Here is a 15,463-nt window from a genome sequence, read left to right as displayed (position 1 = left end):
AAACCCGCCATGGCATGTTTGCTTTCTATTCATGATTGCACAGTCTTGGCTCCCAGTATTCTGGGATCAAAAATGGTGATATGGGTAGCAAGAGTTAAGGGGAGGCTCTGAGAAACAGGGAATTTTATATAAACCTCTCTTCTAATGATTGTGATCAAATTACTTAATGTTCTTCTGTTCTTTCTAAGAAGACATTAAAGAATCATTTTCCAAGCCTTGCTTCAAACAGTTAACTCAAATACTTACTTGCCCAAATGTTTGAGATTTTATGACATCAAAACTTTTTCCTATTTTCTTTTCATTGTCCTCAATGGAATTCCTTGCATTACTCTTAGGATGTGTCCCTGGTTTCTTTTTTAGTCATTATTTCTCTTCTGCTCTCCTTCCCTCCCCCATCACATAGATTCTCCACAGGAAGAACTAGCTTGAACACATTTGTTAAATTTTACATTTTACCTACCTATACTCTATTTTATTCTTTTTATTAAGCTTCTGTTGCCACAGAACTTCCTCAGTTTCTAATGTTTGAGTTGCCATGAATTACTCCATTTGTTTTCAACTTTTGAGTTTGTAATTACTCTAATTTCTTTGTTTTGTAAATTAATGTGGATTGGCAGCTCCACATTTTGCTCTTTTGCCTGAGAGAATGCCACTGCTGGTGGCACACTTTGGAAAAGGTGGCTAAAGCCAGTCCCAAGCTGGGTGACTCAGAGCTCTTGCAACTCCTTCAGGACTTACTCTCTTGTCTACAAAATGATGATAATAATAATACCTCATGGTACAGTTGGCTCAGATATTGTTCCTTAACAATGCCTGAGGAGATTGTCTGATTGCTTTTTTGGGTGTTTACCTTGGGACTTCAAATGGTCAACAAACTATTAGTTTGGGAAACTAAAGGCATATAACGGAAAGAACTGCTTTTGGTTAAGTAGTAAATATATATATACACATACCGAATTACAAATGGCAAAATAATAATAATAATAATAAAATAATAATAATAATACATCATGGAATCAATGCAAGGATTAAGCAAAGGACACATATAATGTTATTGGCAAATTATCCTGTGTAAACAAAATGTTAATTATTGTTGTGATTGACATCATCTCATTTCTCATAAGTTATTTTTATTTTTCTATTTTTGAGAGCAAGAGAGAATGAACATGAGTGGGGGGGAAGAGAGAGAGAGAGAGAGGGAGGGAGGGAGGGAGGGAGAGAGAGAGAGAGAGAGAGAGAGAAAGAGAGAATTCCAAGTAGGCTCCAGGCTCAGTACAGAGCCTGATGCAGGGCTCAATCTCATGACCCTGGGATCATGACCTGAGCTGAAGTCAAGAGTCAGATATTCAACTGACTGAGCCACCCAGGTACACCTCAGAAGCTCTTTTGTATATGAAACTTGATCTGTGCTTTGCCATTCATATTCACTTGGTAATATATGTAATGTATGTTGTCTTGATTTCAGTTTACCTATGCATTCAAATGGTTCCTTACGTACATTTTTCCTTCTAGCTACCACCCTATTTTTCTCCTTTCATTAGACATGGCTTGAAGGAATGTTCTATATTATCAGCTCTGGGTTTAGAATTTTAGAAACCCTCAGCTGTGAACACATTGTGGTACCCTTACCCCCCCAGTACCCATCCATATATAAATCAAAGTAAAGTTGTATTTTTTTGAAATAATGCAAAACCCTATAATAATATCTCTATAATACAATAATCTCTACAGATAAATAATATGAGACTTAAATGATGAAATTAAAGTAGATTTTTCAGGTTATGGTTATAAATTTCTGAGTCCATTCACAGCACTTGACCTTTTTACTTTTTTTAGAGGGGTAACTGTTGAGTTATTAGTCTCTGTATTAAATAAGTCAGTCTTGTTAACCCAGTTGCCATTCCTTTGGCACACACAATCACACACATATACACTCTACTAGGGAGCAAGAATTCCTGTCCCCTCAAAGGTCCTTCTAGCCAGACTAATCAGTTTGACATGAGACCAATTAATAGGAGAACATCAAATTTAATGGCATACACATGGGGAATCCACACACACCTGAAAATTTCAAAGACAGGTGAAATGAAGTATGTATGACATCCTGAGTTAAGGAGAAGGGGGTAAGGTATCTGGGAATTCAGAAGAAAGGAATGCAGTTTACAGAGTAATAAGAAGAGTAGATGTTCAGTATTTAGATATTTACTTTGCCATACAAATAGGTTACTCACATAAAAATTATCTTTGATAATCAGCTTTATTCTGAGGAAGACCCCCAATTTAGATTCTTCTATGTAGTTAAGGGAAGGACAAAAGTTTTTCTTGAGGCTGTGAGGGCTTGCTTGCCTTCAGCTCAAAATAATCTTCATGCCAAAGTGGTTCATCTTGTCCTTGGCCCTTATAACACATACTACTGTCTGTGTGTGTAGTGTATTTTGTACTCAACTGTATATAATATATATAGTTTTATATAGTTAATGCGATATTTATATAGTTAACTATATATAATATATATAGTTATATAGAGTCACAATATTATTTGAAGTGCTTAAGTCTGGAGGGAGAGTATAAGACACTTGTTATATCTGCCATTTGCTAGTATGTTTTTGTGTAGATTCTTAGCATTTATGAGTGTCCTTTTTTGGTGTGTGAAAATGATGTCACAACAATATTTGCTTCTCAGATTGCTGTGAAAATTGGGGAAGATTATGTAGGCAACACCATTTAAGAAGTTACTAACTACTTCGGGGTGCCTGGATGGCTCATTTGGTTAAACATCTGTCTCTCGATCTTAGCTCAGGTCTTGATCTCGGAGTTGTGAGTTCAGTCTCTGCATTGGGCTCTGTTCTGGGTGTGAAGACTACTTTAAAAGAGAGAGAGAGGAAAGAGAAGTTATTAATCACTACATAACTTCTGTGAATTAAATTTAAATAATGGTATACTTTGTCCCATTAAATTATTAAAATGTGAGATCAAGGTCAGTATTGAATAATTGTTACCTACCCATCTCTGTTATACCTGGCTGTTACTGAGAACACTGTCTCTTTATCACTAAAGTGTGAGCACCAAGATGAAAGTCTTGTTTCATGCAAGGAAAAGGTCAAGGGGCAGATGTGAAAAGTGATATTTACTTCATAGACTTATTGGGAGGTTTAAATTACTTAAAGTATTCAGAACATTGCCAAGTGCACAGGAAATGCTAAATAAATGGGGGTGGTGCTGATTTTTATTGATGGATATCTTTGGAAGCAGGGTCCATTCTGATTTTTGACCAAAGTCAGACTTAAGGTTCAAGATTTGAAGTAACCAAGGGTGAAAGTCTGGTTGAAGTGAGGACATTCAGAATTAACATGGAGACAGGCAGAGTTTCTGTGGAGAATGTATCAGTTCACATCATTTTTATGGACAGCGATCTGGATAAATTTTTATGGACAGTGATTCTGGAGAGCTAAGTTTATTTCAGAAAATATAACTTCTCATTGCCTCCTTTGGGGTAGATGGATGATGTAAATCAGAAAGTCTTTATTTTTCTAAGTGTCAAGGGCACTGGATGCAATTTGGAGTTAGTCCCTGGGGCAGAGATGAAATTTTCAGCATCTTGAAGGGGACAGGTGTTTGAAGATCCTGAGAATTTGGGAGAGAGAAGAGTCAATAAGATTGGGCAGCATGTGGAAAAAGAGAAGAGGGAAAATAAGTCCTGGTAGTGATTTGGAAAAGAAAAGAAATATCTAATGGAAGACTTTAAAGGTTTTGGAGATAATGTGCAATTTAAATCTCTTCCTCCATCTTCCCTACAAAATCTTCAGTAAAATCTGCCACTATTCATGAATATTTTGATGTAGATGGGTTCTTTAGAAGAACTATGAGATAGAGAAGTACCCCAACGCAGAGATAGTACAGAGTGGTGCATTTGAAAACATGTGGGCTACACTCTGCTTTTCTCTGTTCCTTTTACTCTGACTCCACTGTTCTCAGAGGCTTCTTTTATGCAGAACAAGCTTTCTTGTTTATAACTTTTTTAATATACAGATTTGAGGTCACTTTCAAGTTAGGTTCTGTTCCCTGGAATCCCCAAGTCTATCGTAAATTGTTCTAGGACATACATACTACTCTGATGTGAGGTTTTAGATGTATATAGTTCAAGAGATTAGGAGTCAAGATGATGGTAATGGTGGTAGTGAGGATAGCAGTACCTGTCCTCGCTGTAGAGAAAAGCATAATATAATGGTTCAATGAAAAAAAGCCCATGTAATTTTTGAGTTAGACTCACTTGAACTTGAATCAAGTTTCTGTCATTGTTTACAGTGTGACCTCAATTTATTTAACTTCTCTAAAATGTAGGTGTTGTTATCCATAAACCCTTTCCTCACAGAGTTGTGAGTTTGTTACCCACAAAGACAGGTAATAGTAGTGGAAGGGCAGAAGGTTGAAAGAGTCTAGTAGATATCATCATTGCCTGTTAAAGCTAAACATCTTTTTTTCTTCGTTTTAATATTCCTCTCCACTAAATATTTTGTAGAACATGGTTAGTTCTACAATATACCAAAAGAAAGATGAACTTTGATAAATGTTTACTGTCTTTCATCAGAAAGCAATTGTAATAGTCAACCAAGTCTCGTTTTTATTTAATTGTAAATATTCTGATAACTTTTCAAACATTCAGATTCATACTAGTAATTAGTATTGACTGCCTATGTATAAAACCCATTTTTTAAAAAATTATCATTATTAAACTACTGAGAGGATAAACAACTAGACAGTTTCTTAAGGTACTACCTTTTAGATACTGGTAAATTGAACATATCCAAAACCAATTATATCTATCACAAAATAGCAATGGGAATATGCTACATTTGCAAATGTATTCTTATCTTAAAATTTTTATTGTTCAATTAGCACTTCAACTTAAGGTATTGTCCGAGTACTAAAGGGAGGACTACTGAACCATTTACTAGACAAAAAGTATGAAATTACTTATTCTCCCAAGTCAGCTTCAAATTTCTAGTGCATCTGGAGCTAGGAAATGCCAACCAATTTGAAAAGGAAATGATCACAATCTCTTTGCCAATATTTTCTGTCTTAATAGAACCAAGGATTATGGCTAATGTTTTTCCTTTAGCTGTTGCTGGGCAAAAATTTACTTTCTATAAATCTTGCTTATATAACAGGCATAGTGGTGCTTAAGAAATATAACAGATAATAATGGCTGTTTTGTAGAAATGTCTTCATTGAAGAAGATGGTAATTCCATTATTTAAACATTTATGGAATAACTAAGGGGTTTAAAATGAGAGGTTATTTTTAAGTTTTTTAATCATGATACTTGTGTAGCAATGGGAATATTGTTTAAGTTTATTTCTATTAAAAGGGATATTCAAAGGCTAAATACAACTAGAAATCTCTTGAGCAACCAATATGCAACTATATAGTAAATAACAGAGAAATTAGATGGCTTATACAATAGTTTTTTCCAAGTAAATTTTAAAATTATTTTAACAGGGACTAGTTGATAATTAATAGAATCCACTACTAAGAGTGGATAGCCTGATCCAATACTTTAACAAGCATATTTATTCATCTTCAAAGCCAAGGAAAAATGCTTTTGAAACTAGGTCGAAGGGAAAAGTGGTTTTTCTTGGACTATTATATGATCTAATATTGCTTGACTTCTATATTGTAGGGTAACAGACCACCACAAAGGTATCATGTGCTTTGTTTACATTTCAAGAAACACACAAAAGACTACTTCTGCAAAGTTGAGAACTTTTGTGATTCCTTTACTGTTGATTTTAGGGCTTTTTAAAGAACTTTAATAACAATAGATTTTGTGACTTTTTTTTTTTCAAGTCTTATCTCAAGCAATCTAATTTCATGATCTTTATCTCCATTTCTATCTCCATTTTTAGTCCTACCTTTTCTTATCTCTATCTCTCTCTATAATTTAATCTATAAAATTACAACACTAAAGTAAAATACATTTTAAAATTTGGGTGATAGAGTTATGTCTTCCCACGTTTTAATAAATATCAGTTTAGATTATGTCAGTTTAATGTGCCTAAACTAATAAAACCACTTTCATGTTTATGCTTGATGTTAGCAGATGCACTTGGCATTTATGGATTATGGCTGATGCTGAATAGCTGCAGATGAACTGTTGCGTTCTCAGTCTTGACACTTCTTATTAAAGTCTAAGAAAATTCTGATTATTTTAGGAGATAGAATGAAAGAGATTAAAATTATTTCACCTGGAGAAAGAAAGCTCATTGACAATCTTCTAGGATAGAATCTTGAAAAATAGTGGCCAGCTGGTCTCCATCAATTCTGAAAAATAGTTTTAAAGCAAGAAGAATTTTGTTAATGTCTAAGGAAGAAATTCCTAAGAATAAAGATTTCAAATACTGACATGACTTACCCAACATAAGCTTGTCTTTTTTTTTTTCTCTCTCTCATCCATAGGAAAAAAACAATCCATGGGATCCACTGTGGACATAATGGTTTGAAGTAGAGGACTTTCTTGGAGTCCAATGAACAAATCAGACACTTTTTTCCTCCCAGGAAGTTTTTTTTTTTAATTAGGAAAGTTCAGTATGGTCTAAATTTTAAATTAGCTTTAATGTGTTTTATGTTAGGGCCTCCTGGATGACTCAGTCAGCTGAGTGTGACTTTTGATTTCCATTCAGGTCATGATCCCAGGTTCATGGGATTGAGTCCCTCTACACTCAATGTGGAGCCTGTTTAAGATTCTCATATTCTCTCTCTCTCTCTCTCTCTCTCTCTCTCTCTCTCATAATCATTTCTCTCTCTCTCATTTCTCTCTCTCATAGTCATTTCATAATAAGGATCAACTTCCGCTGAAATAGATCAGTTGAATTGACAACCTATACTAGCTTTAAACAAAATTAGGAAGTTGATAAAGTTGTTCTTGGTATTCTCTTTCTTTTTCTTCTTCTTTCATGAACACTTTCTCTTCCTGGTAGGCAGCATGGTTTAGTAGAAAAGTATTAGACCTTAAAATGAAATCCAGTTTCCCATAAACCAGTTGTTCATCTGGTCTTAGCTGCTGAACCTGAGTCTCTGCTTCCTCATTTTCAAGAGGAGGATTATCAGTCCTGCTTTATGGAGCGGATATGAGCATTACATGACACTTCACAATGTACTTGAAACAGAAGAAATGTTTTCTTTCTTTTCCTCTTAAGATCTTTCCTGTCACAAAAGAAAGCAGTATATTTAAACCATCCTAAGGTGTTATTGTCTTGTAAGTTACTATTTTCAGGAATATTTGAGTTTAGAAATAGCCTGTATAGAATTTGCAATAACATACCGGAGTGGAAGAAGGGAGACATTTGAGAATGCAAGGGCACTCTCACTTCCCTTAAATAATATATGGAAGTGATTATGTATATCATTTACACATGATTCTGGACAACTTGCTCATGGTATTATACAAGTTATCAGCTAGTTGGCCAAGGATGTCTGGCTTCATGACTTTGATGTAATGACCATTTATGTGACATTTTAAAATAATCATGTACTATGAAATATTATTCAGTCCTTAAAAAGAAATGGAATTATGACACATGCTACAAGATGGATGAACCTTGAAAACATTATGCTAAGTGAGGTAAGTCAGACACAAAAGGGCAAAATGATTCCATTTATATGAGATACCTAGAATAGTTAAATTCATTGAGATGGAAAGAATAGTAGTTTCCAGGGGCTGGGGGAAAAGGAGAATGGAGAGTTATTACTTAATGGACAGAGAGTTTAAGTTTGAGATGGTGAAAAAGTTCTGGACATAGGTAGTGGTGATTGCATAATAATGTGAAGGTACTTAATACCATTTAACTGTCTACTTAAACATGGTTAAATTTAGTTAATTTTGCATTATGTATACATACCACAATAAGAAAGGTAAACTGCTTAATACAAAATAATGATATAATGTCAATACTAAAAAGTACACATATTCAAAAACAGTGTCGTAAACTGGGAAAAAATATTTGCAAAAGACATATTTAAAAAGGACTATTACCATAATATACAAAGAACTCTTAAAACTCAACAATAAGAGAATGCACAACTCAATTAAAAAATGGTCCAAAGGCTTTAAAAGATAGCACATTAAGTAGATATACAGATTGCAAATAGCAGATGAAAATGTGCTCCATATCATATGTCATTAGGGACATGCAAATTAAAACAAAAATGAGATAGCACTACACACCTACTCGAATGATCAAAATCCAGAACTCTGACACCAAATGCTGGCAAGGATGTGGAGCAAGAAGAGCTCTCATCCATTGCTGGTGGGTATGCAAAATGGTACAGCCACTATGAAAGGCAATTTGACCATTGCTTACAAAACTAAACATACTCTTACATTACACCAGCAATTGTCAGTCTTTTTGGTATTTACTCAAATGAGTTGAAAACTTGTATCCACACAAAAACCAGCACAGGTATGTGTATAGTAGCTGTATTCATAATTGCCAGCTCATAATTGCCAAACTTAGAAGCGAGCAAGATGTCCTTCAGTAGGCGAATGGATAAACTCTACCACACCCAGACAAAGGAATATTACTCAGTGCTGAAAAGAAATGAGCTGCCAGGCCATGAAAAGACAGAGTAACTTTAACTACATATTAATAAGTGATAGAAGCCAATCTTAAATGGCTACACATTGTAGGATTCTAACTATATGACGTTTTAGAAAAGGCAAAACTATGGAAGTAGTAAAAAGATGAATGGTTGCAAAGGGCTGGGGAGAGAAAGAGACGAACAGGTGGAGCATAGAGGATTTTTAGGGTAGTGAAACTATTTGGTGTTGTAATGGTGGAGACTTGTCATACATTTGTTAAAACTTCACAGAATGTCAAGAGTGAAACCTAATGTAAACCATGGACTTGGGATAACAATGTAAGTTCATCAATTATAACAAATCTACCACTCTGGTGTGGGATGTTGACAATGGAAGAGGCTATGCAGGGAGGATATGTGGGGTCAGGGGTTATATGGTAAACCTCTGTACTTTTCCCTCAACTTTGCTGAGGAGCAGCATGAAACTGCTCTAAAAATGTCTATTTTAAAAAATGTGCACAGAGCATAATTATATAGGTTGGTGGATTTTAATAAACTTGAAGTTAACTTTTATAAACAACACTCAAGAAATAGAACAATACTGGGGCGCCTGGGTGGCGCAGTCGGTTAAGCGTCCGACTTCAGCCAGGTCACAATCTCGCGGTCCGTGAGTTCGAGCCCCGCGTGGGACTCTGGGCTGATGGCTCAGAGCCTGGAGCCTGGAGCCTGTTTCCGATTCTGTGTCTCCCTCTCTCTCTGCCCCTCCCCCGTTCATGCTCTGTCTCTCTCTGTCCCCAAAATAAAATAAACGTTGAAAAAAAAAATTTAAAAAAAAAGAAATAGAACAATACTTGCATAACAGAAACCCCCATGTAACTCTTTCCAGTCACTACCCACCTGTCATGACTAACCACTCTCTCAACTTCTAATAGTGGTTGAGTTAACAATCTCAACTTCTCTTTCTCTTTTTTTAAATTCAAGGGTTTTTTTTCGTTTTTTGTTTTTTGTTTTTTGTTTTTGTTTTTTTGAGAGAGAGAGTATGGAAGGGGCAGAGAGAGGGAGGGAGAGAGAATATCAAGCAGGTTCCATGCTATCAGTGTGGAGCCTGATGTGGGACTTGAACCCATGAAGTGTGAAATCCTTACCTGAGCTGAAATCAAGAGTCAGACACTTAACCAACTGAGCCATCCAGGCGCTCTAACAATACTTCTAACAATAGATTCCACCACCCCCGCCACCCCTTACTTTTTTTTTTTTTTCTGGGTACAAATGGAATAATACAGTACATACTCTTTTGTATCTGGCTTCTTTCACTAACCTGTTTTATTTGTGTCATCCATATTGTTGCCCATACTTGTAGATTGTTTATTTTCATTGTCACGTAGTGTTTCATTGTGCAAATATCCTATAATTTCTTTGAACTTCTCCGCTATTGGTGGGCATTTGAGGCATATTTTGTTTTGGGCAATTATGAAGTGTACTTCTATGAATATTGTAGTGCATTTTTTGGTGAACATATGGTACATTTCTGTTGAGTTTATACCTGGAGGTAGAATTGCTAAGACATAGGGTATGTAGATATTGCCAAGCAATTTTCCACAGTGGTTGTGTCCACTTATACACCAAGAGCAGCGAATGGAATTCTGGTTTGCTCTGCATCCTTACTAGTGTCACCAGTTTTGTGAGGTTTTTTTCCCCCACATTTTAATTTTAGCTCTTCTGGTGGGTAGCCATACAAATTCATATCATTTTTAAAATGACTTCTCAATTACCTCTATCATATGTGCCTAGATGTCTCCATTTTAGGTTAGGTTGATGCTCCAGTTAAAAACAAAACAAAACAAAACAAAAACAACTCCCTTTATTCTTTTATCTTACATCTAAATTCTTATTTCACATCATCTCTTCATAAATAAAACAGTGGATTTTTGGTCTGTGTTTCACTTTTGTTTTCTTGGCAAACACTTCAAAAGGCAACTGGTAGCATCAAGATTCCAATGTCCTGGTATGAATAAATTAACAGTTGTCTCTTCAGAGTTAAAAATGTAGCTTAATTCTTTTGAAATATTTTGACAACTGTTTTACTGATGTAAGTAATTTAGATAGCCTGTCTTTATAGAGAAGAAAAATAAAAATAGTTTGAGATCTCAAATAGGTACAGTTACTGATATTGACTAGTAGAAGTTAATTATTTAGGAATATCCAGGATATGTACAAAAATTGGGCCTTTCAGCTAGAAACCAAATAGGAATGGCATTAAATCTTAGCAACTGAGATTAATTGAGACATAGTCATAGAAATATTAAATTTGAGTTATATATTTTAAAGTATATTGATACAAAATATTAGTTTCAGGTGTACAACATAGTGATTTAACAATTATAAACATTATGAAATGCTCACCATGATAAATGTGGTCAAAATCTGTCACCAAAGTTATTATAGTATTATTCGCTATATTCCCTATGCTGTACTTTTCATCTCCATGACTTACTTATTTTATAATTGCAAGTTTGTACCACTTAATCCCTCCAATTGGTAACTAAAGTGTTGGTCAAAGGCCATTGAGGAATTTGTTAAATTCCTAAAAAGTGAATGGATAAGAAGAATTTATAATATATTAATTAAGGATTGATAAAAAACTTAGGTACTCAAAAATTTTTCTATTCTGTTAAACTTTGCAGTACCATATTCATTTGTGATTTCAATAACACACCATTTTTCTTTTAGCCTTTTTCTGGTCTATCAAAAATTCAAAATGAGTAGATTAGGAATTAACTAATAAAGTGTTTGAGCTTCAGGGATACCCAGGATTAAAATTACATCCAACCAAAACAATTATTGTATATCAGATTGTTTATATAGGTTGATAACTGGTGCATATAAGTTTCTAAAAATCATCATTACTCATTGCTATAACTGCAAAATAGTCATTATACTATTAATAATGTGTTTCTGGATACTCAACCATGTTACAAAATCCATTAATGGTTCTGTCAGTCTTGGGTCTATCTTTAGCTGTCACTTAAGAGATAAGCAGTTTAAAGGTTGAAGATGGATTTTCATGTTTACACTGGATTTCAACCCCAAGGCCATACCACTCTAGGATGGTTGAATCTCAGATTTTGAAACAAGAAGCATCATGTGTCTTATTTAACTATCCTTGAGGGGCATATAAGGATGCCCTTGAGGTATTGAATTAGATGGATTCATCCCTATGCGAGGGTTATTGGGGATTTGCCAAAGGAATATAATACTCAGTTGGTACTTCAAAAGGCTTGTGTGCCAGTTGAAAAATTATACTTTATAGTTTTAAAATAAGCAAGTAGAGTTCCAATGTTCTGTGCTATTCTATTTACCACAAAACTGCCAGAAGTGATCTTCAGTTGCTATTTTCGTTGGTTAGTAAGGTCATTTTTGTCATTCTTTACTGTGAGTTTTTGGAAACTCCTTTATATTCTTAACAAAATTCTAAAAGACATGATCTTTATTTTTTTATTTCTTTCTTTGTAATTTTCTGACTTTCCTGTATATCTATTGGCTAATGTTATACTTGGAGAATGCCATTTTTCTTCCTAGAATACATGATATGCTAGGACATAATCTTCATAGGGACAGGAACTTTTGTCTATTTTATTTACTACTATATCCCCAGTGTCTAGAATCATGCTGGGCACATGGTAGGTTTCCATAAAATGTATTGAGTGCATGAATGATAAGTGGCAATTTAAGCTTCAGGTAAATTATAGCAATTAAAAAAATAGAATTGCAATAGTAATTAATTCATTTATTTATTTATTTTTAAATAAAGTGAGAGAGAGAGAGAGAGAAAATCCCAAGCAGGCTCCTCACTGCCAGCACAGAGCCTAATGTGGGGATTGATCCCACAAACCGTGAGATTATGATCTGAGCCAAAATCAAGAGCCAGATGCCTAATGAGGGAGCCACCCAGGCTCCCTTTTATTGAAATAGTAATTTAAATCAAGTTTTTCAGATACCATTAGTGAAGGAATACACTTATCTTACTTAAAATTTCCAGATGATCCCAGAAGGCAAACCTCATGAACTCCTCTCTTATTTTATTTATTTATTTATTTATTTATTTATTTATTTATTTATTTGCTTGCTTGCTTGCCTGCTTGCAGTAAATTGCCTTGTCCTCAAGCTGAGAGCCTACCTTTCATATCTTCTCTACTGCCAAAGCCTTTGCAAGAGCAAACTGTCGTTACTCCTTTGCTGATGGGTCATCCTCCTTACCTCCTCCTCCCATTACAGTCTGGCTTCTCTACTACTATTTTCCTGAAGTTCCTTTTACTGATGTCACAAAGGTCTTCCACTTATAAGATTGGATCATATTTTGTAGTCTCTTTCTCACTTGACTCTTTTGGAGGATTGATCTTCTTACCCTGCTCCTTTTCCTTGGTTTTTATTTTTCCCTTTCCCCTGGCTCTCTTCCTAAATTATTGCTTATTTATGAACCCCTTTCTGACTCCTTTCTGTTTACTGTTGCAAGAAGAATTGGTCTCCCTCAGCCCCACTTCTCTTATTATGTGTCTTTCCTATCATGGCTCCATTCATTTCCTTGACTACAACCCTGATCTCCATGCTGCTGACTTTCTAGTCTATATCACCAGCTCTGGCCTTACCCCAAAATCTCACACCTTTATGTCCCAAAGCTTTCTAAATTTCTCTGCCTGTATGTCTCTTAGATTGAACATATTCAAATCTAACCTATTCAAAATTTAAGTCAATGCCAACTCTTAAAATTAGTACCATCTTCTGTCTGCCTATTGCAAGTTAAAGCATTATCATCTTCTCAGATACTCAAGCAAGATAATATTTTTTTCTTGACTTCTCCTTTGTCCCCCACATCCAGGCCACAGTTGAATCTTATAAATTCTAAAATAAAGTTGATTTTTATTTTTCACAGTGATTATGTTCTGTAAAGTCACTTTGAACAATAAATTAGGAATACTGAACCATTGCTACTAGAGAAAATACAAGGTTAGGTTCCTGTGAGCCTCTGGTCACATCTTTGTCAACTAAATAATGGATAACCTTGTTTATGAATTTTTGTTTAAAGAAACCATGATTATGATATATTGTTGATTTGTTAACATTGAATTCATGGCCAGCAAACAGCCTTATAACTCATGCCTAAATGAAGTCACCTAGCACATGTATTTTCTCCATAAGGCATATCACAGTCATCTGGCACTTAGGAACTCTAGACAGCACTATGCTTGGGACCATTTTAAACAGTGAAATAACCAACAAAAAGCACAAAGATATAAAAAACATGGCACTAAATAGACTCAAATGTGTTTTTTACACTATATGTTAACTAGCTAGAATTTAAATAAAAACTTGAAACATTTTTTAAAAAAAGGACATGTGTTTTCCATATGAAAACTGAAATAGGAAAGCAGAGCTTTGCATTGTTCTATCTCAGCTGGGAATATGCACATTGGGCAACTCAAATTTTTCACCACTCCATGACTGTCTGCAAATGACTATGAAAAGAACACAAGTATTGATTTGGGAGTTACCAAAAAATTTAGTAAGTAGGAGTAATTTCAAGTACTTAGGATCAACTGTACATTTGAATCCCCCTCCTTCATTGTGCTCAAAATTTCTTTCCTGGGTTGTAATATTTGCTTAACTATTATCATTGACTCGAGTCTCTCTTCAATTCCTCCTCCTATTGTTTTTTAGAGCTCATCACTAATCTTGTCACATTTCAGTGTTAACTCCATTGGTGAAGGGATATATTTAAATATATCAGCCCACCATATAGATTAGCCCCAACTTACTTTTCCAGTCCCATCTTTCATACCTGCACATACTACTTTCTTTTTGAACTATTCAATGTTCAACAAAAACTAGAGATTTTATGCCTCTAGACCTTTCGATATTCTTCACACTCTTCAGTAATAACCTCATCCATCTCCATTGACAGATAAAGATAGACCTCAAGGGGCACCTGAGTGGCTCAGTTAGTTAAATGTCCAACTCTTGACTTCAGCTGAGGTCATGGTCCCAGAGTCATGGGATTGAGCACCACAATGGGCTCTATGCTGAGCATGCAGCCTGCTTGATATTCTTTCTCTCTCCCTCTGCCCCACTCATGCTCTCTTACTCTCTCTCTAAAATAAGAATATTAAAAAAATATTGGTCTCAAATGTCATCACCTCTGAGTAGCCATCTGAATCTTTGTCAGACAAGTAGTTGTCCTCTTCCCTTGTTTCCATAGATTATTGTTACATGCCTGGACTCCATTATTTACTTAGGCCACCCTGAACACTGTGCCTCCTTAAAGGTAGAATCCATATTGTATTCATACAATATGAATTCTTTTTCTAATCATATCCAATTAGCTATTAAGTTTTATGAATCAACTTCTAAAATATTTGATAGTACCAGGCTTAGCTTCTGACCTTTGTTAGCCTAAGAAGACATGTTTGCTGAGTAAGTGGATGAATGAATAATAAACTTTAGTCAATTTATGAGAGGTCTTTGATTGATCATATACTTTTATTAACAGTTCATAAGAGATCATAAAATAATAGTCCTCAACTATCTATGTATCTATGTACTAAACCTACAGTATGTAAGCATTTACCAGCATTTATTCCTATCTGTCTTCATAGTTATATCATGTTTTCTCTGGCATGGAAACAAAATGACAGCCATTTTGAAATTCACTCTGAGCTGGTGCCACCTATATTCAGTTGATGTGGATCAATTACCGATGATTTTGTGCTAACAGGATTGTTTAGGGAAACAATGAAAGAAGAAATGTGTTCATATTTGAAGAATATTGAGTCATACACATTATTTTTTAGCTGGTTTCTCTGAGGGAAAATCATAAAACAGAAAATGATAAT

The 15,463-nt window shown here is 34.9% G+C and overlaps 1 long non-coding RNA gene across 1 annotated transcript in view; it reads right to left on the bottom strand.

The window, feature by feature from the left end:
- The window catches only part of LOC123582320, a 51,885-nt gene extending 39,043 nt beyond the window's left edge, over positions 1 to 12,842 (bottom strand). Inside the window, exon 1 of the long non-coding RNA XR_006704314.1 lies at positions 12,754 to 12,842. This is a non-coding gene — a long non-coding RNA (uncharacterized LOC123582320). The remainder of the gene's footprint in view (positions 1 to 12,753) is intronic.
- Between the last annotated feature and the right edge of the window lie 2,621 nt (positions 12,843 to 15,463).

Source organism: Leopardus geoffroyi, chromosome B3 (assembly GCF_018350155.1).
Source record: "Leopardus geoffroyi isolate Oge1 chromosome B3, O.geoffroyi_Oge1_pat1.0, whole genome shotgun sequence".
In the NCBI taxonomy this organism is placed as follows: Eukaryota; Metazoa; Chordata; class Mammalia; order Carnivora; family Felidae; genus Leopardus; species Leopardus geoffroyi.
Note: the sequence above shows the minus strand (reverse complement) of the source record. Positions and strands in the feature narration are given on the sequence as shown.